We start from the raw sequence: 25,530 nt of genomic DNA on the forward strand, positions 1-25,530 counted from the left end.
GTTACCGCCTCGCGCCCCACATGACCTCACCCAGCCAGCGGCCACATGCTCCCGCTCCACCAATGGCGGCCGCCCAGGCTGGGAGGCGGGTTGCTACGCAACCTCCGTTAAGGGCCACCCGGGTCTCCGGACCTAGACTGTCCGGAGCTAAAATATCGGAAACCTAGAGTGTCGGGACCTAAACTTTCGGGACCTACAATGTCAGAGCCTACAGCGTCCGGGCCTACAGCGCCCCCCCGGGCCTAATACCGTAGCAACCCGCCTCCCGGCCCGGGCGGCCGTCATTGGTGGAGTGGGAGCACGTGACCGCTGGGTGGGTGAGGTCACGTGGGGCGTGGGACGGTGACGTCACCTTGTCCCGTATTTGGGAGTGAGGAAGGTGGCAACCCTAGTGACCTGTAACCTGTCCTATCCTTCTGAGTGAAAAGGTTGTCCACTCAGATACCTATTGTAACAGAAGAAAATGAATGGTGTTTTTAATTCATGTGTTAGAGTGCGTCTGAGATGTTTGCTCCAGCTGCAATACTGTGGTAGATTGGCAGCTTACTCATCCCACACAACCCCAAAGGTGACTAATGGAAGATTACCCGCTGTCACCAATTAAAATGCAATGATTTAATTAGTGATGTGTTGGGTGGTATCATGAAGGGGAGATGGCAATGCTGAGATACAGTTGAAAACTGCTCATAGTTGGAAGACTCTTAAATGTGATAATGAATTTCACATGGCCACACATCAAACTGACAAGAAGAAATTAATGCACAAGAAGAAATTTTGTTCCTATGATCTGTGCAAGTGGGATGCTTGTGGTTTGCTATGCGGAATCTGCTGAAGATGCTGAATATATATGGATTTGTTCTAGTTTAAAAGCTATTTTAGAATTCCTGGCAGTGAAGGAAAAACTATTTCATCCTAAAAAGGACACAGAGTGCTGGAGTAACTTAGCGGGTCAGGCAGCATCTCTGGGGAACATTGTTAGGTGACATTTCGGGACCCTTCGTCAGACTGACTGTGGTTGGTGGGGGCGAGTGGGGAGGTAGAAGAAAGGAGAGGCAGGACAAAGCCTGGTAGGTAATAGGTTGAGACAGGTGAGGGGAGGTTTTGATAGCCAATGGTGGACGAAGGCCAGTGATGAAATGACAGAAAGTGTGAAACAAAAGGATTGAAGAGTTGCAAATTGTGAAGCTAGACGAAGAAGTATAGGTGGAGGGGGAGGGGAGATATAGGTGGATGGGGAGGGGGAGGAGAGATATAGGTGGATGGGGAGGGGGAGGGGAGATATAGGTGGAGGCCAGGTGGAGCACACCTGAGATACAGGGAGGGACAAGATTGGGAGGGGGGGGGGGGAGGGGGGGGTTAGAGGGAAGGGCGAAGGCAAGGGTTATGTAGTTACCTAAATTTGGAGAAGTCAATGTTCTTACCTTTGGGTTGTAAACTACCCACGTGGAATATGTGATGTTGTTACTCTGGTTTGCATGTGTGGTCCCCCTGGCAATGGAGGAGGCCTAGTGCAGAAGGTCAGTATGGGAATCCCCGTTCTCTTCCCCGCTGTGCCCCATCTGGACTTGCACTTATTTCCTCCGTCACCCTCCCCTTCCACCTCACATTCTTTATTTTCACAATTTGCAACTCTTCAATCCTTTTGTCTCGCACCTTCTGTTTTTGCATCTCTGGCCTTTGTCCTTCACCTGCCTAACAAATCCTGCCTCACCTGTACCAGCCTATTTCCTGAAAGGCATCTGTAGTTCCTTGTAATCACAATTTCAACCAACCGTTGAAACTACAATGAGCTCACCCAATAATATCTCTGGCAACAGATGCTAGGAACAAGTTAGATTTACCTGCTAGTTTTCCCCTTCAAAATCTACACTGGTGAACAAAACGGTTTCTTCAATTATAGGTATCAGAAGAGCAGTGTCATCAAAATTAGTGTTTGTGAGGAGAATGTGATACTCGAGACAGAAGATGTTTTATTAATTGAATGAACAGAGCATAGAACATTGAGCACAGGAGTGTAGCACAGAAACAGACCGTTTGGTCTGAAGAAGGGTCTCGACACGAAACGTCACCCATTCCTTCTCTCCAGAGATGCTGCCTGTCCCGCTGAGTTGCTCCAGGTTTAGGTGTCTATCATTAGTCCACAATGTCCATGACGAAGATGTTACCAAGTCAAACTAATCCAGGACATGATCCATATCCCTCTATTTGCTGCATAGTGTGCAGTTTTGGTCTCCAAATTTAAGGAAGGATATTCTTGCTATTGAGGGCGTGCAGCGTAGGTTTACTAGGTTAATTCCCGGAATGGCGGGACTATCATATGTTGAAAGACTGGAGCGACGAGGCTTGTATACACTGGAATTTAGAAGGATGAGAGGAGATCTTATCAAAACGTATAAGATTATTAAGGGGTTGGACACGTTAGAGGCAGGAAATATGTTCCCAATGTTGGGGGAGTCCAGAACAAGGGGCCTTAGTTTAAGAATAAGGGGTAGGCCATTTAGAACGGAGATGAGGAAAAACTTTTTCAGTCAGAGAGTTGTGAATCTGTGGAATTCTCTGCCTCAGAAGGCAGTGGAGGCCAATTCTCTGAATGCATTCAAGAGAGAGCTAGATAGAGCTCTTAAGGATAGCGGAGTCAGGGGGTATGGGGAGAAGGCAGGAACAGGGTACTGATTGAGAATGATCATATTGAATGGCGGTGCTGGCTCGAAGGGCCGAATGATCTCCTCCTGCACCTATTGTCTATTGTCTATAGTCATGTGTCTATCCAAAGTCCCTTAAATTCTATTCACAAATATGCCTCTACCACCACCCCTGGCAGCATTTGTCAGGTACCCTTCACTCTCTGTAAAAAAAACTTGTCCTTCGCATCTCCTTTGCCCCTCTTACCTTAAAGCTATGCCCTCTAGTCTTTGACATTTCCACCCTGGGGAAAAAAAGTTCTGACTGTCTACCATATCTATGCTCCTGTTAATTTTATATACTTTCTATCATGTCTCCACTCAGCCCCTAACACTTTAGAGAATGGAAAAGCTAAACCTGCCTCACTTTTAGACACAAAGTGCTGGACTAACTCGGCGGGTCAGGCAGCATCTCTGGAGAAAAGGAATAGGTGATGTTTTGTGTCGGAAATTTCTTTTCATACTGAAAACGTCACCTATTCCTTTTCTCCAGAGATGCTGCTTGACCCACTGAGTTACTCCAGCACTTAGTGCCTAACTTTGGTATAAACCAGCATATCATATCATATCATATCATCATATCATATATATACAGCCGGAAACAGGCCTTTTCGGCCCACCAAGTCCGTGCCGCCCAGCGATCCCCGTACATTAACACTATCTTACACCCACTAGGGACAATTTTTACATTTACCCAGCCAATTAACCTACATACCTGTACGTCTTTGGAGTGTGGGAGGAAACCGAAGATCTCGGAGAAAACCCACGCAGGTCACGGGGAGAACGTACAAACTCCTTACAGTGCAGCACCCATAGTCAGGATCGAACCTTCCTTCCAACACATCCTACCTCATTTTTATTTGGTTTTTAGAAATTGCTATTTTACATTGCCACCATCGGTTTGTGTGAGTCTGCTTAACAAAGAATTGCTTATTGTGTGCGGTGACGTGATGAGTTTATTACCAAGCCTTGAAATGGCTATAAGGCGAGACTGATTGTGTTGATTCTCCCAGCCTGTGTCTGGCATCGGACCCGACACTGTCAAACCACTGGTAATATCAGGTTACAGACATAATTCGAAGTTGGTTGTCAGTTACAGGATCAAAGATCAGGCACTTACTTTGGAGGTTGTGTTTGTCCTGTGTGTAATTTTGAGACACTGAAACAAAGAGGTTTTCTCAGGAGTAGCCTGGAGGCTGCGGTTTGATGATTTGTTGCCGTCTGTTTTTATTCCTTAATGTCGCTCCATTTCAAAACATTAAATATTGCAACATGTAAAGACTGCATTCCCTGACTCTGATGTACAGGGCATAATTTTCAACAGTATTCCCAAGGTGGTAACCTATTTGAAAGCCCCTGTACACTTTAAAGAATCTATACAAGTTTCATCCCATTGATGTCAATGGAATAAGAATTCAACAAGTTTACAGTAATTAGTCAGCTGACAATAGCACCATACAGAGCATCGGCCATCAGGATGTTGCTAGGTCTTTTCTAATCCCTGAAAATAAATTAAAAAAGCAAATGCTGGATAGCTGAAATAAAAGTAAAATACGTTGGAACCAGCTGTTATCAGGCAAGTGAACCATTCTATCACCAACTAGAGAGTGTACACAAAATGCTGGAGTAACTCAGCGGGACAGGCAGCATCTGTGGAGAGAAGGAATGTGTGACGTTTCGGGTCGCGACGCTTCTTCGTCCAGTCTGAAGTAACAGAAGCCTGTTGTGCTCTATTTGGGAAATGCTGTTCCATTGCTGTCAATGGAACCAAATTTGTGGAGTGTGTACAATGCCCAAACTCCTTTGGATCGGGCATGTAATGCAACCAATGGCACATTTTAGGGGAAGTTAAAGTTACTGCACATTTGTTTGCTTCCTGTTTGCTTATCAGTGAATCTTTGTAAATGGAGATTCATTTTACAGGCGGATGTAAATAGTCAATAACACTATTGTAAAGCAAATAGTTCTCCCCAATCAATCTCTTTAAAAGGTTTTATCCGATGTGTACTTCGTTGCACTTGCTTCAGCTGATGTACTTTCCAACTTTACAGATAGAATTAAACTTCGCCGGTGGGAAACTCCTTTGGGACATTCTGAGGCCAAAAAAGATGCTCTAGAAAAATAGACTGGAATGATATCGACATTTTTGGTCTTTAGTTTAGGGATACAGCATGGAAGCAGGCCCTTCAGTCCACCGAGTCCGTGCCGACCAACGATCGCCTTATACTTTCACACTCCTACACACTAGGGATTATTTACAATTTTACCAAAGCCATTCAACCTACAAATCAGTAGGTCTTTGGAGTGTGGGAGGAAACCAGAGCACCCGGATCAATGGGGTGATGCAGAGTTCTCCTGGACTCTCCTTGGGTACAGTGGAATGTTCTTTGAATGAGAAGGGTAAAGTATTATGGGTCACATTGAGGGAGAGGGAAGGTTACTGGTTGACCTACCAGTGCATTCATTGAGTTGGTGTGGTTTTTGGCTGCTATATATTTCAAGCAGTCTCATAGAAAGTCTTTGATTGTCCTTTTCAGTCATTGCAACTGTTCACTGCTTCGATGCTATGTTGCTGAACAACAATGTAAGTTTAGAACTTTCCCTGTCGTTCGGGGATTATGCTGTAGACCAAGGCACCCTTGTAATATGATGTTCTTTAACGAGGGCCATAAAACCTCGCTGCCAGTCTGTGGGATGTAGAACAGCTGCAGGATCTGACCTGCAAAGTTGAGATGTGCCGAAGTGTTGGATAAATACAATTAAACATGTTGCGTCTATATTTCAAAGAGTTATGGTATCAGGAGCTTTGGAAATAAAACTTTTATAATTCATGATTTATCACAGAGCGAGTCTGGAATTTAAGCATTTACGGCATCATGGGTAGCAGCCAAGAAATTTTAAAGGGGAGAACTTTGTTGGATATTGTCATCTATGGCAAGTGCTATTGTCATGTCAGTAACTCAACGTATATGGCAACAGGCAACCCTCACAGAACATAATTTAAGTATTCTATCCTTGTTAAAATTAACGTGTACTTCCCATGTATTTTGCCTAATCCTAGAAATCATTCAAACACATAACAATGTATTAACGGTCAGCCCATTGGTAAGAAACTGCCTTGAAGTGGTTGAGGAATGGGAGGCATTAGGGCAGAGGAGAGGGATACGAGGGCAAGGAAGACCCTTCCTGCCCGAAAGGTACAGGATATCATTCCACCACCGGCTTGCACTCTAGGACCCCAGCTTTACGCTGGAGAGCAAGTGCAGACTTCCACTCCGCCCCTTGGACAGTTGGAGAAGAGTCACTGAGTTCTAACACTCTCGGTGGAGGTGAGTGAGAGTAGGCTCCCACAGACACCTCCACGCCCAGTGAGTGCCCAAGTGGTAAAGTTGGATCCAACACCTGTGGGCATGTCCACAATGCAACAACTATCAATTAGCCCAAAAACTCTATGCTGAATTCCTGCCTTCAAACAGGTGTTTCTTATTCGGAATGCACCCATTTAGTGTCTTTTTAAAATAAACACCACCGTCATAACTGAAATGATGGTGTTACAAAGAGCTTTACTTACACAGCAAAGGATGGCGTTTACAAGTTAAACTTCTATAAAAAGTAACATTTTATAGAAGTTTAATTTGTAAACGCCATCCTTTGCTGTGTAAGTAAAGCTCTTTGTAGCGGGTCAGGCAGCATCTCTGGAGAACACGGATAGGCGACGTTGCGGGTAAAATTGAGATACAATCAGAGAATAACCAAATGAGTCACCCATTCCTTCTCTCCCGAGATGCTGCCTGACCTGCTGAGTTACTCCAGCATTTTGTGAATAAATCGATTTGTACCAGCATCTGCAGTTATTTTCTTATACTTTAAGAACACGTGTTGTCAGGCTCCTCGGAAATGTGTGCGTGAAATAAGTGATTGGTTCATGTGTCTGATAGCTTTGGAGAAGAAGCGGTCCTTAAGTCTGAATGGCTGAGTTTTCAAGTTCCTGAATCTTCGCCCAGAAGGTAGAATAGGGAAAGGGGAATGGCCAGGGTGGCAGACGTCCCTGACAAAACTCCTAGCCGTCCCACTGCACTGCACCATGAAGATGAACTGAATGGAAGGATGTGACAAGACTCTGATAGACTAGGCTGTGTTCCCTATTCTCTGCTTGGAATCTATTGGTCACCTTTAAGACACAAGGGATTTTTTGCTGGAGCTGAATCATATTTACTACATTAAATGAAGTAATTTAAATGGACAAAGTAGTGAATATTTGTTTGCAAAATCTATGCTGGGCCATCTCCTGAATCTCTTCCCAATCTACACTTCTTTATGGAAGCTATACTTTTTCAGCTCCAGACTCTTGTGTACCTGATTTTAATATATCCATCCCTAACCAGTCATGCCTTTAATTACCAGTGCCCTTTACACTCGAGATAGCCTCCTAAGATGTCTGGCTCCTCTACCTCCTTTCCCCCCCTTCATGATTCTCCCCAAGTCCTATCTATTTGATCAAACTTTTGGTGACCTGCACTCAAGTATGTTTCAATTGCGAAATTTTGTTTGATAAAACTCCTCTGAAGTGCCTTGAGTTATTTCGCTACGTTGAAGCAGTTTTGTAGATCCAAACTGTTGTTAACATTGTATGGCTCAGTTTGAAATGTTCTTGTGATAGCAGGTTATCGAGTCATAGATCGTAAGGAAACAGACTGCCAGTGTGGCGACTAATTTGATATGCATTGGTCTGTCCAATGCCTTTAATAAACTATTTGAGCATGTCATTTTTTTGCCTTAACAAATCACTGGATAGATTTGGGCGCTCATAACATTTAATGGCCTTACCTCTCCCCCCGAAGACGCAGATGAATTCAAATAAATGCAAAGGCAGCATGAGTCACACCCATTACCTCACTCCCAAAACATGCCTTATTATTGAGAAAATGGTAACTGTGGTTTGTGGTCTGAGCATTGGTGTCTGCCCAACCACTAAAACAAAATTATACTTTATCCGATAAGAGTGGTGCTTCCTCTGCCAGAACAGTCACCTAAATTAATTTAAAGGGCGTTATAATCAATAATTCTGCCTTTAAACAAAGACAAGCTTTGGACGGCAATTAGACTGCAACCGTACGTTTCTAAGTTTAATATCCCTGCTCGAACATGGACCTCAACAAAAAAGAACAGTTCAATGCCCACGAAAAGAATCCTATTTCTATGCCTGAGTTTATGGTGCATGTGCAAAATAAAGCTCCTGAACATGTGAAAGATATGTGCCAATGACTCATGCAAACAGGCAGTCTCATTATTACTCAGGTTTAGCATCCATCAATCTACCCTGATGAAAGTGAATTTTTGCAGTGGAACTTTCAGATCTAGTTGCAAAGTTTAGTTTAGTTTAGAGATACAGCACGGAAGCAGGCCCTTCAGCCCACCGAATCCGTGCCGACCAGCGGTCCCCACACACTATCACTATCCTACAGCAACGGTTTCCAATTTTACCGAAGCCAATTGATTTACAATGAACCTGTACGTCTTTGGAGTGTGGGAGGATAACGGAGCACCTGGAGACAGCCCAGGCAGGTCACGGGGAGAACGTACAAACTCCAAACAGTGAAACCTATGATCTGTGATGGTTGGCATAAACTTGTTGGCCTATTTCTGTACTGTGCGACTCTATTTATGTGGACAACTTCCCATCCATAGAGCGGCGACATAACTGAAACAAATCCATCACATAATAGTGTGGTTAATTTCTTTTACATAATGGTAACAATGAAAATGAGTCCAGGAAGTAATACTCACACCAGTGCAAAACAACACAAAGCGTTTCCACCCATTCATTGCATGAATGAGTGGAAAAACCAGCTCCTCGTCAGCTTGAAATTCATTCATATTTCCTTACTTGCAAGATGTGAAATAGATTAGGCACTTGGAGGTGTAGGAAAACAACTGCAGATGCTGGTTCAAATTAAAGGTAGACACAAAATGCTGGAGTAACTCAGAGGGTCAGGCAGCATCTCAGGAGAGAAGGAATGGGTGACATTTGGGTTGAGATCCTTCTTCAGACTGATGTTCTGTGAAGAGGATGTTAGGAGGTTGCAGGGTGACCTGGACAGGTTGAGTGAGTGGGCAGATGCGTGGCAGATGCAGTATAATATAGATAAATGTGAGGTTATCCACTTTGGCGGCAGAAACAAGGAGGCAGATTATTATCTCAATGGAGTTAGGTTAGGTAAGGGGGGGGTGCAGCGAGACCTGGGAGTCCTTGTACCCCAGTCACTGAAAGGTGGCATGCAGGTACAGCAGGCAGTGAAGAAAGCTAATGGAATGTTGGCCTTCATAACAAGAGGATTTCAGTATAGGAGTAAAGAGGTTCTTCTGCAGTTGTATAGGGCAGAATTACATCTGGATTATTGTGTACAGTTTTGGTCTCCTAATTTGAGGAAGGACAATAGACAATAGGTGCAGGAGTAGGCCATTTGGCCCTTCGAGCCAGCACCACAATTCAATGTGATAATGGCTGATCATTCTCAATCAGTGCCCCGTTCCTGCCTTCTCCCCATACCCCCTGACTCCGCTATCCTTAAGAGCTCTATCTAGCTCTCTCTTGAATGCATTCAGAGAATTGGCCTCCACTGCCTTCTGAGGCAGAGAATTTCACAGATTTACAACTCTCTGACTGAAAATGTTTTTCCTCATCTCCATTCTAAATGGCCTACCCCTTATTCTTAAGCTACCCTCCAATCCACAGGAACTGACCCTGAATCTATAGAACATTGGAAAATGATCACAACGCGTCCACGATTTCTAGAGCTACCTCCTTAAGTACCCTGGGATGCAGACCATCAGGCCCTGGGGATTTATCAGCCTTCAGTCCCATCAATCTACCCAACACCATTTCCTGCCTAATGTGAATTTCCTTCAGTTCCTCCGTCACCCTAGGATCTCTGGCCATTAGAACATCTATGAGATTGTTTGTATCTTCCTTAGTGAAGACAGATCCAAAGTACCGGTTCAACTCGTCTGCCATTTCCTTGTTCCCCATAATAAATTCCCCTGCTTCTGTTTTCAAGGGTCCCACATTTGCCTTGACTATTTTTTTCCTCTTCACATACCTAAAAAAGCTTTTACTATCCTCCTTTACATTATTGGCTAGCTTACCCTCGTACCTCATATTTTCTCCCCGTATTGCCTTTTTAGTTATCTTCTGTTGCTCTTTAAAAGAGTCCCAATCCTCTGGTTTCCCACTCTTCTTTGCTATGTTATACTTCTTCTCTTTTATTTTTATGCTGTCCTTTACTTCCCTTGTCAGCCACGGGTGCCTCTTACTCCCCTTAGAATCTTTCTTCCTCTTTGGGATAAATTGATCCTGCAACCTCTGCATTATTCCCAGGAATACCTGCCATTGCTGTTCCACTGTCTTCCCTGCTAGGGCCTCCTTCCAATCAAATCTGGCCAGCTCCTGCCTCATGCCTCTGTAATCCCCTTTGCTATACTGAAATACTGACACTTCCGATTTCCCCTTATCAGATCAGGTTCATTACACAATACTAAATCCAGAATTGCCTTCTCCCTGGTAGGCTCCAGTACAAGCTGTTCTAAGAACCTGGGTGGATTTAAGAGAGAGTTAGATAGAGCTCGAGGGGCTAGTGGAATCAAGGGATATGGGGAGAAGGCAGGCACGGGTTATTGATTGGGGACGATCAGCCATGATCACAATGAATGGCGGTGCTGGCTCGAAGGGCCGAATGGCCTCCGCCTGCACCTATTTTCTATGTTTCTATGAGGTGCTGCCTGACCCGCGGAATTACTCCAGCATGTTGTGTCTACCAGGCACTTGGAGGAGGTTTGTGGAAATTGGGTTGGGGGAAAATGGGCGAGCTCAACAATAGAGTGTTCAGTTGACTGAAGGAGGGTCTCGACCCGAAACGTCACCCATTCCTTCTCTCCAGAGATGCTGCCTGTCCCGCTGAGTTACTCCAGCTTTTTTGCGTCTATCTTCAGCTGTTGGCATCTGCTTTACATCTGACAATGAGGTTAGCTGATGTTTGGATACTCTGTCTTATTTAGACCATGGACTTTCAGGCAAAACACCTGCTGTAATTCAATCCAGCATGAGTCACTTTCAACATTCAGTCACAGCCCATAATGCTAACACGACAGAGATACACTTCATTCCCTGTGCCATTATCTGCCATCATCTATGGGCCTTGTGACGAATATAAGTAACCTTTGACTTCATATACCAGGTCAACTCAAGCTGAGTTCGCAGTTACCCTGTCATCATCCATTATTGATGCCTTTTCCACCAGAGTTTTGACCCCTGTTAATTCTCGTGAAAAAGCTCAAAGGTGCCAGAGGGCCAGTCAGTGGTGAAAGCAAGGCCGGGATCTCTCTCTGAATGGTAATTTAGACTGTGCTGTAACGGGCAACTGGTAATAGGGCATTGAATCCTAGAAAATCTATGGTTCAGCAAAGGACTACTATGACTTTTCCAGTTGACACGGAGCCACTGGAGCTAATTCCACTTTTCAACAGTTGATCCCTCGTCCTGCAGTTCGTGACTCTTCAAATGTACAGTTGAGGTATCGAAAAGTCTTGCTAATTTTAGCAATCAATTCATCGTAAGCCATTCGTAAGCATTCCATAACTTTGCAGCCATGACTTTATGCACCGCAATTATCAGCGACGGACATTTAATCTCCACAGCTTGGCTCAGTGTGCTCTTCATAATATCTCTATATAGTTTAGTCACTCATTTACTGTTGTTTCTATCGGAGCAACTGTGCCCTTATAAGGAATTGTCTGTTTTGACTTTGCAGGAGAGGTTTGAAGGAGGCAGTATCATGTGGAATTTTCCATTAGGAACCAACTTGTGTCGCCTTCTGCCACAACATTATATGGCAGCAATACATACACACAGCAGTGTTCAGGGAAGTCTATGACCTGTGGCATTAAGGGGATCGCTGCTTGTGAACTACCAGAAATAGAAGGACAGGTACTTGTTCAGGTTTTTCCCACATGGACTAAGCCGAACTGACCTCAAACATGAGGTGAGTGGTAATGGTACAAGGGCTATCTTTGAAATGCAGACACTTCAAAAACCTTGACACGTCAATTAGATTGACTGCCTCGGTTGTTTTCTTTTACACAAAGACCAGCTTTGGCTTCAGATCCGAAAGCCTTCCCAAACATTTAATCTCCCAAAGCTGACAAACAAATGTCCTTCGCTGAACCGATGCTGCAAGAAGGTGCTGGTTCAAATAATCTGACCGGAACGATTTGGAAACCTACAGTATTGTCTTCACCCCAACACTGCTAACAAAAGCAACAGAGTCATTGTCAAAAAAGAACACAACACTGAACTACAGTCTACCAACTGTACTTCCAGGTTCCCATTACAAATCTGGACCTCACTGCCCTGCTGCTATGTGACATTGTTACAATGGAATTGGCCATTTGCACAGAAAAATGCTGTGAATTCATTAAACATGTTTTTTTAAAGTGATAAAATCATGTTCGATTGCACAGACGATCTGACCTCATTCAATTGAATGCTTTTGCAGCAAATCCCTTAGCTTCAGATGACTTTGGCAATGGGCAAGGCTCTTTCCCATCACTCTTCCTCCCTGCGGTGCAGAAATAACCTGTGATCTAGGACCTCAACACAGCTCCATCTCTCTCAACACATGCCCATCTCATCTCACTGAGCCACCAAGTCCCAGATCTACCAGGCCTCACATTTCCATTAACATTTCCCTAATATTTTTTCTTGGTGAAAAAATATAACCTCTTTGTTTATTTAACCCCAGTTATATTCACATCAGTTGTTTTTTTAATCCATATCACTAGTTTGCTGTTTTCAAAAGCCTGACATTCGCTTGTTTGCATGCATGGGAAAATAATTCAAACTGTTACCGCATAAACTCAAGCCAAAAGGCTTATGGATATAAAAATCTTCTCTAAGCAGTTTTGTAGATAATAAAAATAGATTTATTTGTTTTGATGTAATGCCTGAATCAACTGTACACGTGGAGATAATATTCCTTGCAATTAAATTCCTTTTGAGGCTTAAAGGCATCTGTTTCATAATAAACCGGGCAACATCCCACAAACATTCATAGATTAATTACCAGTTACTCTTTATACTTACTGGTTTCTTGGTAGTAATGTTTGAGGGCAAAACATTGGGTGGGAACATTAATTAGCTAAAAGCTTGCAGTGCTGATAGTTGATGATTGTTCAGAATTAAAGGATGTTCTTTTTGGAAGGAGATGAGGAGAAATGTCCTTAGTTAGAGGGTGGTGAATCTGTGGAATTATTTGCCACAGAAGGCTGTGGAGGCCACGTCAGTGGATATATTTAAGATCAAGATAGATAGATTCTTGATTAGTACAGTTGTCAGAGGTTATGGGGAGAAGGCAGGAGAATGGGGTTAGGAGGGAGAGATTGATCAGCCATGATTGAATAGCGGAGTAGACTTGATGGGCCGAATGGCCTAATTCTGCTCCTAGTGGGTAACTCGCCTTCTGGGAGTCAGTGCCCTTCCATCATCTCCAAGGCACAAGTCAGGAGCCTGAAGGAATGTATAGGAAGGAGCTACAGATGCTGGTTTAAACCAAAGATGGACACAAAATGCTGGAGTAAATTAAAGGGACAGGCAGCATCTCTGGAAAGAAGGAATGGGTGACGTTTTGGGTCAAGCCCCTTCTTCAGACCCTTCTTCATGATGGAATGTCCTTTATATCCATGGATGAGTGCAGTTCCAACAATTCTCCAACACTTCTCAAAATCCACACCATCCTGCACAGGCACTCTGTTTGATTGGCATTCTATCGACAGCCTTAAACATTCACTCCCTCCACCACATGCTGTAGTTTGAATAATCTACAAAACACACTGCAGCTACGTTCTTTGGCTGTGAAGGAATACCTTGCGAACTGCAATTTCTACATTATGAGGGACAAGGGCTTCAGGCACCTGATAATACCCCCAGCTGCAGATATTCCTTCAGGTTCCATACAATCCCGATTGTACCGACTATTGCCCTTCTTTCTTTATTGCTGGGTCTAAACCCTGGAACTCCCCGCCCCACAGCACTGTGGATGGACCTTCACAGGAGCACTGCAGTGATTGAAGAAAGTGACTGCTGTTTGAAGGGCAATTGGAGAAGGGAACACTGTCCATCTCCCAAGAAATGAATCAATAATGATTACTTCTGAACTGCAGATTGTTGGTTATAATCTTTGAGTTCTGTGCATTCTCTGGCAAACAGGATGCCACTATTGTTTCAGGCACCCAGTTTCCCTGTTTCTCAAAATAAGTGCAAGGTTAACTGAAACCTTTGCTCATCATAGCTTCCTGTGGGGGAAGAGGTTGTTACTTCCAGCCAAACTCCGAGTGAAGAATGGGGTGATGTGAAGGTGAAGGCCAGCCATTCATTCCTGTAATTGAATATGCTATAAGTTACTGATACCAGTCACTAGGTCGTTGGATGCAGTACATAAACCATTGCAACCGTTTGCAGTTACGTATGGCCAGGTCTTGAACACTTGCTTGCTGAGTGAGTTCTATCACTATTTTTTCAGCCAATAAATGTCAATTGCCTGGAGAGAGTATTAGTTTATTTCAGAGTTATATCATCACACAACTGTCAGCAGTATTGTGTGGAAGAGGATGTGGATGAGTAGATCTAGCGTGTTTGAAACTTTGTCTCACAGCCAAAAGCAGTGACAGCTCCATTGATTCACTGACTTCATGTTCTATCTATTAAATAGAAAATTATGGGTTGTTGGATGTCATCACAAGGCTCTTGTTGAATTTCCAAGCCTCATATAACACCATGGATCACAAAAGGTGAACCGCAAGATCAGTTTTTAATCAGTGAACCCAGTCTTGAAGCCTTTTCTCTTGTATCTATTAATCTTTGTATTTTTATGAGACCATTGTATTTTTGAAGGGATTTTTAATTACTGCGAACCACTAAAGTCAGTTAATCTCGAAGACCAATGTATTCTGCTCATTTGTCATGCGTGTGTTTTTATTGAATGGTGCTGCGTGCGCTGAAACTTTCAAGCAGCACCCTTTTGCAGAGATAAATATAGTTTACAATGCAAATCTACTGAAAGCACAGCAACACAGTAACCAAAAAGCCAAAGAAATTCAGGGCCTTGTGCGGGTTAATTTAGTCTTTTGTCAATGATGTAAACACAGAATATTGGTTTGACCAATGCTTTTTTGAACTCATAAAGGTGCCTGTACTGCTAATTAATAAACCAACGTGACATATGGCCGGAAAACAAAATCGTGACGTTTAATTTTTTTTAAAGGTGCTGGGATCTTGGTACTGGCACAAACGGTCACACTAAAAGCACTGGGTTTGACAGCATCCTTTGATTTTCTGGTTCCACTGAATCATGTAATGACTCGGACAATACCTCACGGATTCTTAATCCAAATTTAAATCACAAGCATAAAACAAGCCGCTGGAGGAACTCAGTGGGTTGAAGAGATCTGTGGGGGTGGTTCCATCCCTATCCCTCTCCCCATCAGAACTGCCCCCTCCATCGACTCCTTTAAGTCCAGGCTCAAAACCTATTTCTACTCCCTAGCGTTTGAGGCTCATTGAGGAGGCGCTGTGAACTGTTTGCGTGCTACTGTATGTTTCTTTTTTTTTTTCCCATTGGAACCTAATCAGATGTACAGCACTTTGGTCAACGTGGGTTGTTTTTAAATGTGCTATACAAATAAAATTGACTTGACTTGACTTGACCTCCTTAGATGTTGCCTGATCCACTGAGTTCCTCCAGGAGGATGTTTTTTATCTCCAGATTCCAGTACCTTTAGTTTAGTTTAGAGATACAGCGCGGAAACAGACCCTTCGGTCCACCAACCAGTGATGCCCGCTTTTTAACACTATCCTACCCATACTCTTGGAATTGCCGGAGACCGTGGTTCGATCCTGACTATGGGTGTACGGAGTTTGTACGTTCTCCCGTGACCGAGTGGGTTTTCTTTGAGATCTTCGGTTTCCTCCTACGCTCCAAAGACGCACAGGTTTGTAGGTTAATTGGCTTGGTATAAGTGTAAATTTGTCCCTAGTGTGTAGGATAGTGTTAACTGGTGGGGATAGCTGGTCGGTGCGGACTCAGTGGGCCAAAGGGGGCTGTTTCCGCGCTGCATCTCTAAACTAAACTAAACTAAAGTGTCAACCTGGAAATGCAGCCAGGTTGGCATATGCTGCTGGTGCCTGTTCCACCCAGCCAGGATAGGGTGGCACTTACAATGATGTGCACTTCATGGGCATAACATTGCACAGCGCTGCCATTGGAAAAGTGATCAAGAGTGACTACATTTCAGCAAAAATGGAAGAGAGGAAGGAGAGCGTTGAAGAAGAATTTAAAAACAACAGGCGGTGATGCTGAGCAAGCCCTTTGCTTTTACGGCTTGTCCTTCAAAACCTTTGATGAGACAGTCAGCCTCTTTCAACACAGGAAAATGCACAGTCCACTGGGACAATGAAAGGAGAAGCTTAGTGGCACTGAGGTCAAACTCAAGATATCCTTTATCTGAACCACGGGAAGATGTAAAAGTCAATGACCCTGACGACCAAGTCCCTGTTGTGCCTGTGTTTGGTTTCACACCAACGCTTAATCCAGACAGAGACCGTTAAAGTCACATTTCATTTGTCTGCTTCATACCAGAGGGTTAGGAAATGATGTGAATTACCTCCAACACCTTCTTTAGGGTCACGCTTGTGTATAAATCAGCACTTGTGCTTCTCGTTAACCCATGTGTTTGCATTTTGTTATCAGCCAGCAAGCTAGTAATTGGCCTAAGTGCTGTAATTGAATGTGTGTGTGTGTGTGTGTGTGTGTGTGTAACTCCTTGCCTGCAGGTCTCACATGAATCTTTGTCTCTCACCCATCGTTTTCCCGAAGGCCGTACAATTTAACACGATAAACGCAAATACTCCACTGTTTTATTGCTCCTGCATTTTTTGCTGAAATGGACTCACTCCCGATCACTTTTCCAATTGCTGTGATGATCATTTTTTGCTTAGAAAGTGGGAACCTCTACATGTGCCACCCTATCCTGGCCTGGTGGCACAGGAACCATCAGCATGTGCCGACTTGGCTAGTTTTTTAGAGGCTGGCTAGTTTTCTAGGTTGATTCTTTCGTGTAATGTCGAGGAGATGCTGTGGATTTCAGGATGCAACGTCTCTTGGATGTTACCACTTACGCAGGCTCTTTCCAGCCTTGTCTCTGACTGTCAAATGACATTCGAATTAATAATTGATTATCTTGATCCACTTTAGTCCAGCTGTTTTATCTTATTTTAGATTCCTAGCATCCTGCCTATTTTGATTCTGGTAACCTCTAAACAGTTGAAGTACAATTTAAATATATAACTGAAATACATTCGTTGGCAATAACGTAACCACAATTTTGAAAAATGGTTTTTTAAAAATCCTTAAAATATTTCAGAATGTTATTTTGGAGCAATTATCCGTTAATTATTATCACTGGGGAGATGGCTTATGAGCTGGGATTGAGACCCTACTGCAAGCTCTTGTAGGGTCATAGAATCATAGAGCGTGAAACAGGCCCTTCGACCCAACTTACCCACACCAACCAACATCCTCCATCTCCACTAGTCCCATCTGCCTGCGTTTGGCCCACATCCCTCTAAACATATCCTCTGCATGTACCTGTCCAAATGTTTTATAAATGTTACGACAGTCTCAACTACCTCCTCTGGCAACACGTTCCATATACCCAATACCTTTGGTGTAAACAAAAAAGTTGCCCCCCTGGTTCCTATTAATCTTTCCCCCTTCACCTTGGAATCTCTCTCTCCCCCCCCCCCCCCCACCCTCTCACGCCGCTCACCTAATGGCAAGGTACATTTTTCTGAAGTGTGTCCACTTGACCCTACATTAGAGTGAACCAAGCCTGTGCAACAGTCTGCAGTCTGTGCGTTAGGCAAATGCAGACAGCTTTTGTTGTGATCAGTGAGGTAAGGTCTGGGGCATGTGTGACTCATGCCGATCTGAGCTCTTTTGTTTTTGCATCAATTTCTTTGAAACTGAAGATGACCACAGATGAAACAAAATTTTGTAATTTACAAACTGGGCAATAAAGTCATAGGTAACAGATGTGGAACCGACTGCTTGAAGAGCAGCTCCCAACATTAAAAGGCAGTTAAACGGAACACCTCTATGTTATTAACATAATATATAATGCACAAAATGCTGGAGTAACTCAGCAGGTCAGGCAGCATCTCGGGAGAGAAGGAATGGGTGACGTTTCGGGTCGAGACCCTTCTTCAGACTGACTTCAGAAAGGGTCTCGACCCGAAACGTCACCCATTCCTTCTCTCCCGAGAAGCTGCCTGACCTGCTGAGTTACTCCAGCATTTTGTGAATAAATACCTTCGATTTGTACCAGCATCTGCAGTTATTTTTTTATAATACATAATGCATAACACAATCCGCAAGACCAGAAATCAATATTAAAAAGGAAATCCAAACAGATTGAATAATATATTTTGTAAGAGAAGGGCGGCACGGTAGCGCAGCGGTAGAGTTGCTGCTTTACAGCGAATGCAGTGCCGGAGACTCAGGTTCGATCCTGACTACGGGTGCTGCACTGTAAGGAGTTTGTACGTTCTCCCCGTGACCTGCGTGGGTTTTCTCCGAGATCTTCGGTTTCCTCCCACACTCCAAAGACGTACAAGTATGTAGGTTAATTGGCTGGGTAAATGTAAAAAAAAAAAAATTGTCCCTAGTGGGTGTAGGATAGTGTTAATGTACGGGGATCGTTGGGCGGCACGGACTTGGTGGGCCGAAAAGGCCTGTTTCCGGCTGTATATATATGATATGATATGATATGAATTGTATGAAAATATTTTGTTTACAAGGCTGCAGGAAAAGCTCAGGGGTGTGGGACAAATTAACCATCTCTTTCAATGTACCTGAACAGGCATTAAATGTGAATGATTTCATTCTGTACTGCATACCCTCTGATTATGTGAATAAGTAAACAGATAGTGAAAAAGAATGTTGTTTAGTTGTAATATCTCTTCTCATTATAAATACACCTGGCGTCTCGCTGTCTATACCCTGAAGAATGTACGGAGAAGGCATACGGTTGATCGCAAGACCCTTAACTAAGAGAGGTTGGACAAACCTAAGACATACGGGATTCACGAGGACCTGCTCGCATGGATTCAGGAAGTCTGCTGCCACTTGTGGCGGCAGGCAGTAGATAGGGTTGTTCGGTGGACTTGTGTAACTTTGTCGTGGCCACTCTTGTGTACTGTCTAGGTGACGTCTGCTGTATGATTTTACCTGGTTGTATGCAAAACAAAGCATTTCACTGTACCCAGGTACATGTGACAATAATATATATTTGAATCATCATTGAGTTTCTAGCCTTTATCTGAAATGAGCAGATCTCTCGTCGTACTGAGTCGGTGCAATATGTCATACCTGTATAGACATTCCAGTCAGAGACAAGAGCTGTGAACCCCACCATTGTTTCTGCGGGTTGCTGAGGAGAGGCATGATTTCAGTGGACGAATGCTGGAATGTGGCGTCAGAGTGATGGGAGAATGGGGAGAGGGTTATCTCAGAGTGGCACGAACAATGTTGCTCTCTGCATCCCATGACGTGGTGTGTATGTGCATACTGGGGAGGAAGGGGAGAAAGGTTTGAGGAGGGAAGTGAATGCCTGATGTTACGCAGGAGAAGCTGCACGAGTGGACCAGCTATCCAAAAGGTGAATAGCACGATGATTGTTATACACTTAATGCTCAGAGATGCTTGAAGTTACTCAGTCCCTCCATTTTCAAAAATCCAGCCCACATCTACTGACCAGCTGGGACATCCACTGCACACCAAGCATTATGCTGGTTGGCAACAAGAGCTGGGATAGATCCAGGTCTCGGAATCACCTAACCCCCTGACCTCTGCAGATGTGAATGTGGATCTTGTTTAATTGTGTAATGGGGCTGGAGAGGATGTAAAGTTATTCCAGTGGGAAGGTGCTATTCGTGTCAAAAGCACTCACAGGTCCACATGTGGCATTTCTTGAACAAGCTCAGGAGAATGCTGAAAGAAAGAATCTGTTCATTCCTGCACTGGTTTTATCCTGCAGGAGGTTTTTTTTCTCCCTGCATTTTCAATATGACAAGAGGTATATTCTTAGCCCTGTCTCGAATCAGCAGGGGATGTGACTGACGGGTTGATAGCATTGAAAAATATATGAAATAAAGATTCAAATCTCATGCAAATGAGAACCATATGCTGAGAAATATATTCCTTTAGTAGGTAAAGTCCTTCTGTAACGTTAATTTTTTCTTCTGTGGTTGACTGGTGCCCTGACATTTGACAAGCAGGAGTCTGCAAAGCATAAAAAGATAGGTTTCCCTCCCCCTCCTCGCCATTCTGTAGCAATGAGGGAGTAAGCTTAAAGCACCTTGAGACATAAGACTTTCTAACCACAACACAAAGAGTTTAACCTCGACAATACAAACACAGGAGATTGATTGAAAGATGGCTGCCTTCTGAGCGGCTTGCAAAGCTGTTTGCATTATATTTAGTTGTAGTTTTAGTTTAGAGATACAGCGCGGAAACAGGCCCTTCAGCCCATCGAGTCCGCGTCGCCCAGCAATCCCCGCACACCAACACTAACCTACACACACCAGCGACAATTTACAATTTTAGAGAAGCCAATTAACCTACAAGCCTGTATGTCTTTGGAGTGTGGGAGAAAATCTGAGCACCTGGAAAAAATCCATGCCGATTCATGGGGATAACGTACAAACTCTGTACAGACAGCACCCGTAGCCAGGATCAAACCCGGATCTTTGGCGCTGTAAGGAAGCAACTCTACCACTGTGCCACCACAATGTATATCTTGCATAGAAAGTGAATGGTGAATAGAAAGTGAAAGGATGGTCTGCTCAGATGAACAGGTCATTGGTTGCCCCTTCAGCTCCCTTAGGGAGAGGGCCTTTTGAAGCCTTTGATTATTGTCATACAACTTCTGGCTTTCTCAGAGGTTTTGCTTTCTCCTTTTAAAGTGACCCCTTGCAACAGAAAACATTGGTTTCTAAAACAAGCATACAGCATTCATTTCAAGAGCCCAAACAAAACTGCCATGATAAACATCAAAGCACGTTAAATAGAAAGAGCCACTCCATTTCTTTCTCCTCACTTTGGCTGAAAGATCTTAAAACTTTGTAACATCAGAACTTTAAATGTCTGTTGGGTCTTATTTGGTTAAGTCCAGTTATTACCATAAGGAATAAAATTATCAATGCACCCTCTCTTGGAGCGGCCTGGCAGAGCTTGACATTTTGTTATTTGTGATCATTTGTTATCCATGATAATCTCTCCATAAAGATTAAAAGGTTTAGAGTTACAGAGGGGAGGAACAATTTTTTTGTTGTTGATTTGAACATTGATTGAATGCTAGGGGCAGCACAGTGGAGTTGCTGCCTTACAGCGCTGGGGACCCAGGTTCGATCCTGAATATAGGTGCTGTCTGTATGGAGTTTGTGCATTCTCCCTGTAACCATGTGGGCTTTCTTCGGGTGCTCTGGTTTCCTCCCACACTCCAAAGATGTGCAGATTCAAAGGTCAGTTTATTGTCACGTGTACCAATTAAGGTACAGTGAAACTCAAATTACCTTACAGCCATACTAAAAAGCAACAAGACACACAACTACATAAAAGTTAACATAAACATCCACCACAGCGGATTCCCCACATTCCTCACTGTGATGGAAGACAGCGGTCGGGGCAGTCGAACCATTCGCAGTCGATGCGATCGAAGCTCCTGCAGCCGGCGATCGAAGCCCCCGCATCAGGGCGGTCGAAGCTCTTGCGGCTCAGAGCTCCCGAAGTTGGTCCCTAACCAGGCACCGCGAGCTCCACGATGTTAAAGTCCGCAGGCTCCCGCTGTTGGAGCTCCGAGGTCGATCCCTGGCGAAGGGACCGCGAGCTCGACGATGTTAAGTCCTGCAGGCTCCTGCGGTTGGAGCTCCCCAAAGTCGGTCCCCAGCAGAGGCCGCCAGCTCCACGATGTTAGGCCGCAGTGCGGACAGAGATACAATACGGGAGAAAAAAAAATTGCATCTCCGTCGAGGTAAGAGATTTTAAAAAAAGTTTCCCCCCAGGTTAATTGGCTTCTGTAGGTTGTAAATTGTCCCTAGTGTGTAGGATAGAGCTAGTGTATGGGATGATCGCTGGTTGGCACGGACTCAGTGGGCCAAATGACCTGTTTCCATGTTGTATCTCTGTAACTTTAAAGTCTACAGATGAGTAAACACACAGCAACTTCTACTATCTGTACTAACTGGATACAAAAATGTAATATTTGTCTGAACTGTCAGAATTACCAAACGGTAATTTATCTTTATAAACCTAATTAAAACAAATTAGCAACCAAAACTGGTGGTTACTTCCATAATGAAGGGTGATAGGTTCAGCTAGAAATAACATGTTTCATCGTTACACATGGATGACGACATTGGGCATGTCATGTGATTTACATTAGACTCCTGTAGTTTACCAGCCAAGCAGGGGAGAAGACTGCATGTGCCCACTGCCTGTCTAAGAAATGCAGCATCTCCACCAACTGCTGGGAACCATTGGCCCTTGACTGCTGAAACAGGAGAAGGATCATTCAGGGTGGTATGGAGAGGTTTTTAGCGATAAAGTGACTTTTAATTGAATTTCGGAGGTTTGTATCCACATTGTTGCCTGGATTAGAAGGTATTAGCTATGAGTGGAGGTTGGACACACTTGGATTGTTTTCTTTAGAACACCAGAGGTTGTGGGGAGACGTGGTGGAAACGTATACATTTATGAGAGGCGCAGATAGGGTAGAACATTTTTTCGCAGGATGGAAATGTCATGGACTAGGGTAGGGGGCATGGCTTTAAGTTAAGAGGGGCAAATGTTTTACACAGAGGATGGTGCATGCTTTGAATGCACTGTCAAGCGTGGAGGTAGAGGCAGATACAACAAGGGCATTTAAGAGGCTTTTAGATAGACATGTGGCTGTAAAAGGGAATGGAGGGAGATAGATCATACACCAAAAGATCAGCCAAAACATTATGACCACATGCCTAATATGCTGTTGGTCCTCCGTGTGCAGCCCCATATGCAGCAGGGTGCGATGCACTGTGTATCGTGACACATTCCTCCCGTGACCACCATTAAACTTTACTGTGACTTGTGCCACAGTAGACCTTCTGTCGGTTTGGACCAGACGGGATAGCTATCGTTGCCCTCGCGCATCGATGAGCCTTGGGCGCCCAACCGTCTGTTGCCGGTTTGTGGTTTGTCTCTCCTCGGACCACTGTCGGTAGGTACTCACCACTGCTGACCGGGAGCACCCCACAAGCCTTGCCGTTTCAGAGATGCTCTGACCCAGTCGTCTGGCCATAACAATTTGGCCCTTGTCAAAGTTGGTCAGGTCTTTACTCCTGCCCATTTCTCCTGCATCCAATAGATCAACTTCAAGAACTGACTGTTACTTGCTGCCTAATATATCCCACCCCTTGTCAGGTGCCATTGTAACAAGATAATCAATGTTCTTCACTTCACCTGTCAGTGGTCATAATGTTTTGGCTGATTGGTGTATATGTACAGATCGGATTAGTTTATCTTCGTATCATGTCCGGCACAGATATTGCGGGTTGAAGGGCCTGCTCCTGCGCTGTATTTTTCCCAGTTCTATGTTCTCTTGAAGTGAACTGCACATACACTTGTCGGTGGAGTTTCACCAGATTCGGAGAGAGCAGCTGTTCTGCCACTTCATGGGAACATTCAAAATTCTGTCACTGTAAAGAAAAGCTTATTAGATTGTAAGAGAGCCGTCTGCTATGTCAGATAGAGGGCTGGAATGGGTTAGTAGAAACAGCTGTCTTGTCTTTTGGTGATAAGATGCATGTGATCCGTCACAACTGAGCATTCCTGAAGGCTGCCATTGGTCATGTGCGACTCGTGCAAGCTTAAAAATCAATGTATTGTATATAATGCTCTCTTTTCACCATTGTTCCACCTCTGGCCAGCAGCCCGTTCCCTCACAAACATAGTTGCCTCAGTGGCCTTCAGCTGAACTCACAAGTGCCCATTGGAAATGGGAATGAGCATCTTCTGTAGCCAAGGGATTGTGCACAGATGTTAATGGTTCTGCTGTCTGGAGCAAATGTGGGTAAAAAGGTTAATTCTGAGGCAGTCGGAGGTAACTACAACAGTGATTAGACTCCATGTGGTATTTAAATACCAATACCCCACTCAGGGGCATGCTTTCTCTACAAAACCTCTGCGTGCATTGGGATCAGATAGGCTTGGACTTCCACTTTGTTTTCAGTAGTTAGACCTCTCACTGTATTAAAAGTGTTCCTGCTAAAAGATTTTTGCACAGGGAGAACGGATTCTGAAAACTGAGAGGCCTTGCACTCTGGATAATGTGTCCTGCATTCTTTGCCTATGTTGTAATTTTGTGCTAACATTTTTGGCTTTAAATTCACGAAGATTTGTTAAAATCTTAGTCGTTTCACCAAAAATGTGCCATCAAGTCAGCAGACTGGAGGGTCTACGATTAAGAGGATTAAGAGCATTTTTGCTGAATGACTCCTTATTACAAATAAAAAACTGACGAGTTGGGCTCCCTCAAGTAAACCTTGCTCAATAAAGCAAATATTATTTCAGGACGCTGATTGTTCCACTCTGTTTTGGTACTAGGAAACCGTGTGGCGCCACATTATGTCACTGGGCTTTTCTGCCATCTACAAGGCACAAATTACTCTCCAATTGCGAGGCTGAGTGCAATCCCAACAACAATTAAGAGACTGAACATCATTCATCTTGACTGGTGGTCCATCGAGCACAGTAAACATTCCTTACCTCCATCACCAAGGCACAGTGGTGACAGTGTGTGCACCTTGTACAAACTCTACTGCAGTTACTCACTCAGGGTATTCTAACAGCAGCTCTCCAACCGTGACCTTGGTTGTGACTGTGACATAAGCCATTGTAGACTGAAGCTTTAGACTTTAGAGATGCAGCGTGGAAACAGGCCTTTTGGCCCACCAAGTCCGCGCCGACCAGTGATCAGCTATACCCTAAAACACTATTCTACACACTGGGGATAATTTACAGAAACCGATTAACCTACAAACCCTTATGTGCGGCACGGTGGCGCAGCGGTAGAGTTGCTGCCTTACAGCAAATGTAGCGCCGGAGACTCAGGTTCGATCCTGACTACGGGCGCCGTCTACGGAGTTTGTACGTTCTCCCTGTGACTTGCGTGGGTTTTCTCTGAGATCTTCGGTTTCCTCCCACACTCCAAAGACATACAGGTTTGTAGGTTAATTGGCTGGGCAAATGTAAAAATTGTCCCTACTGGGTGTAGGATAGTGTTAATGTGCGGGGATCGCTGGGCGGCGCAAACCCGGTGGGCCGAAGGGCCTGTTTCTGCGCTGGATCTCTAAATCTAAAAAAAAAATCTAAAATCTTTGGAGTGTGGGAGAAAACCGGAGCACCTGGAGAAAACCCACATGGTCGCAGAGAGAACGTATAAACTCCATACAGCACCCGTAGTCAGCATCGAACCCAGGTGTCTGGCACTGTAAGGCGGCAACTTTCCTGCCGTGCCACTGTGTTGCCCAGGCTGGGAGATGTAAAAACTCTTTATTCAACGTGAGCAGGTCTTTTGGACAATCTGTTTCTTCTCTCTTGACAGCATTTCAAATAGTGCAGGGATATTTTTGTAACTTTTAAATACAAAGACTACAGCCAACAATTAGGTACAATTGTGTGGCTATGACTACTTATTTAGTTTT

The 25,530-nt window shown here is 44.1% G+C and overlaps 1 protein-coding gene and 1 long non-coding RNA gene across 3 annotated transcripts in view; both read left to right on the forward strand.

Moving 5' to 3' along the window:
• LOC144606793 (uncharacterized) overlaps nt 1-25,530 on the forward strand; it is a 538,285-nt gene that overhangs the window by 223,753 nt on the left and 289,002 nt on the right. The gene's annotated exons all lie outside the window — the stretch shown is intronic.
• Nucleotides 1-25,530, forward strand: part of fhl3a (four and a half LIM domains 3a) — a 105,963-nt gene that overhangs the window by 15,424 nt on the left and 65,009 nt on the right. The gene's annotated exons all lie outside the window — the stretch shown is intronic.

The sequence above is a fragment of the Rhinoraja longicauda genome, chromosome 27 (assembly GCF_053455715.1).
Source record: "Rhinoraja longicauda isolate Sanriku21f chromosome 27, sRhiLon1.1, whole genome shotgun sequence".
In the NCBI taxonomy this organism is placed as follows: Eukaryota; Metazoa; Chordata; class Chondrichthyes; order Rajiformes; family Arhynchobatidae; genus Rhinoraja; species Rhinoraja longicauda.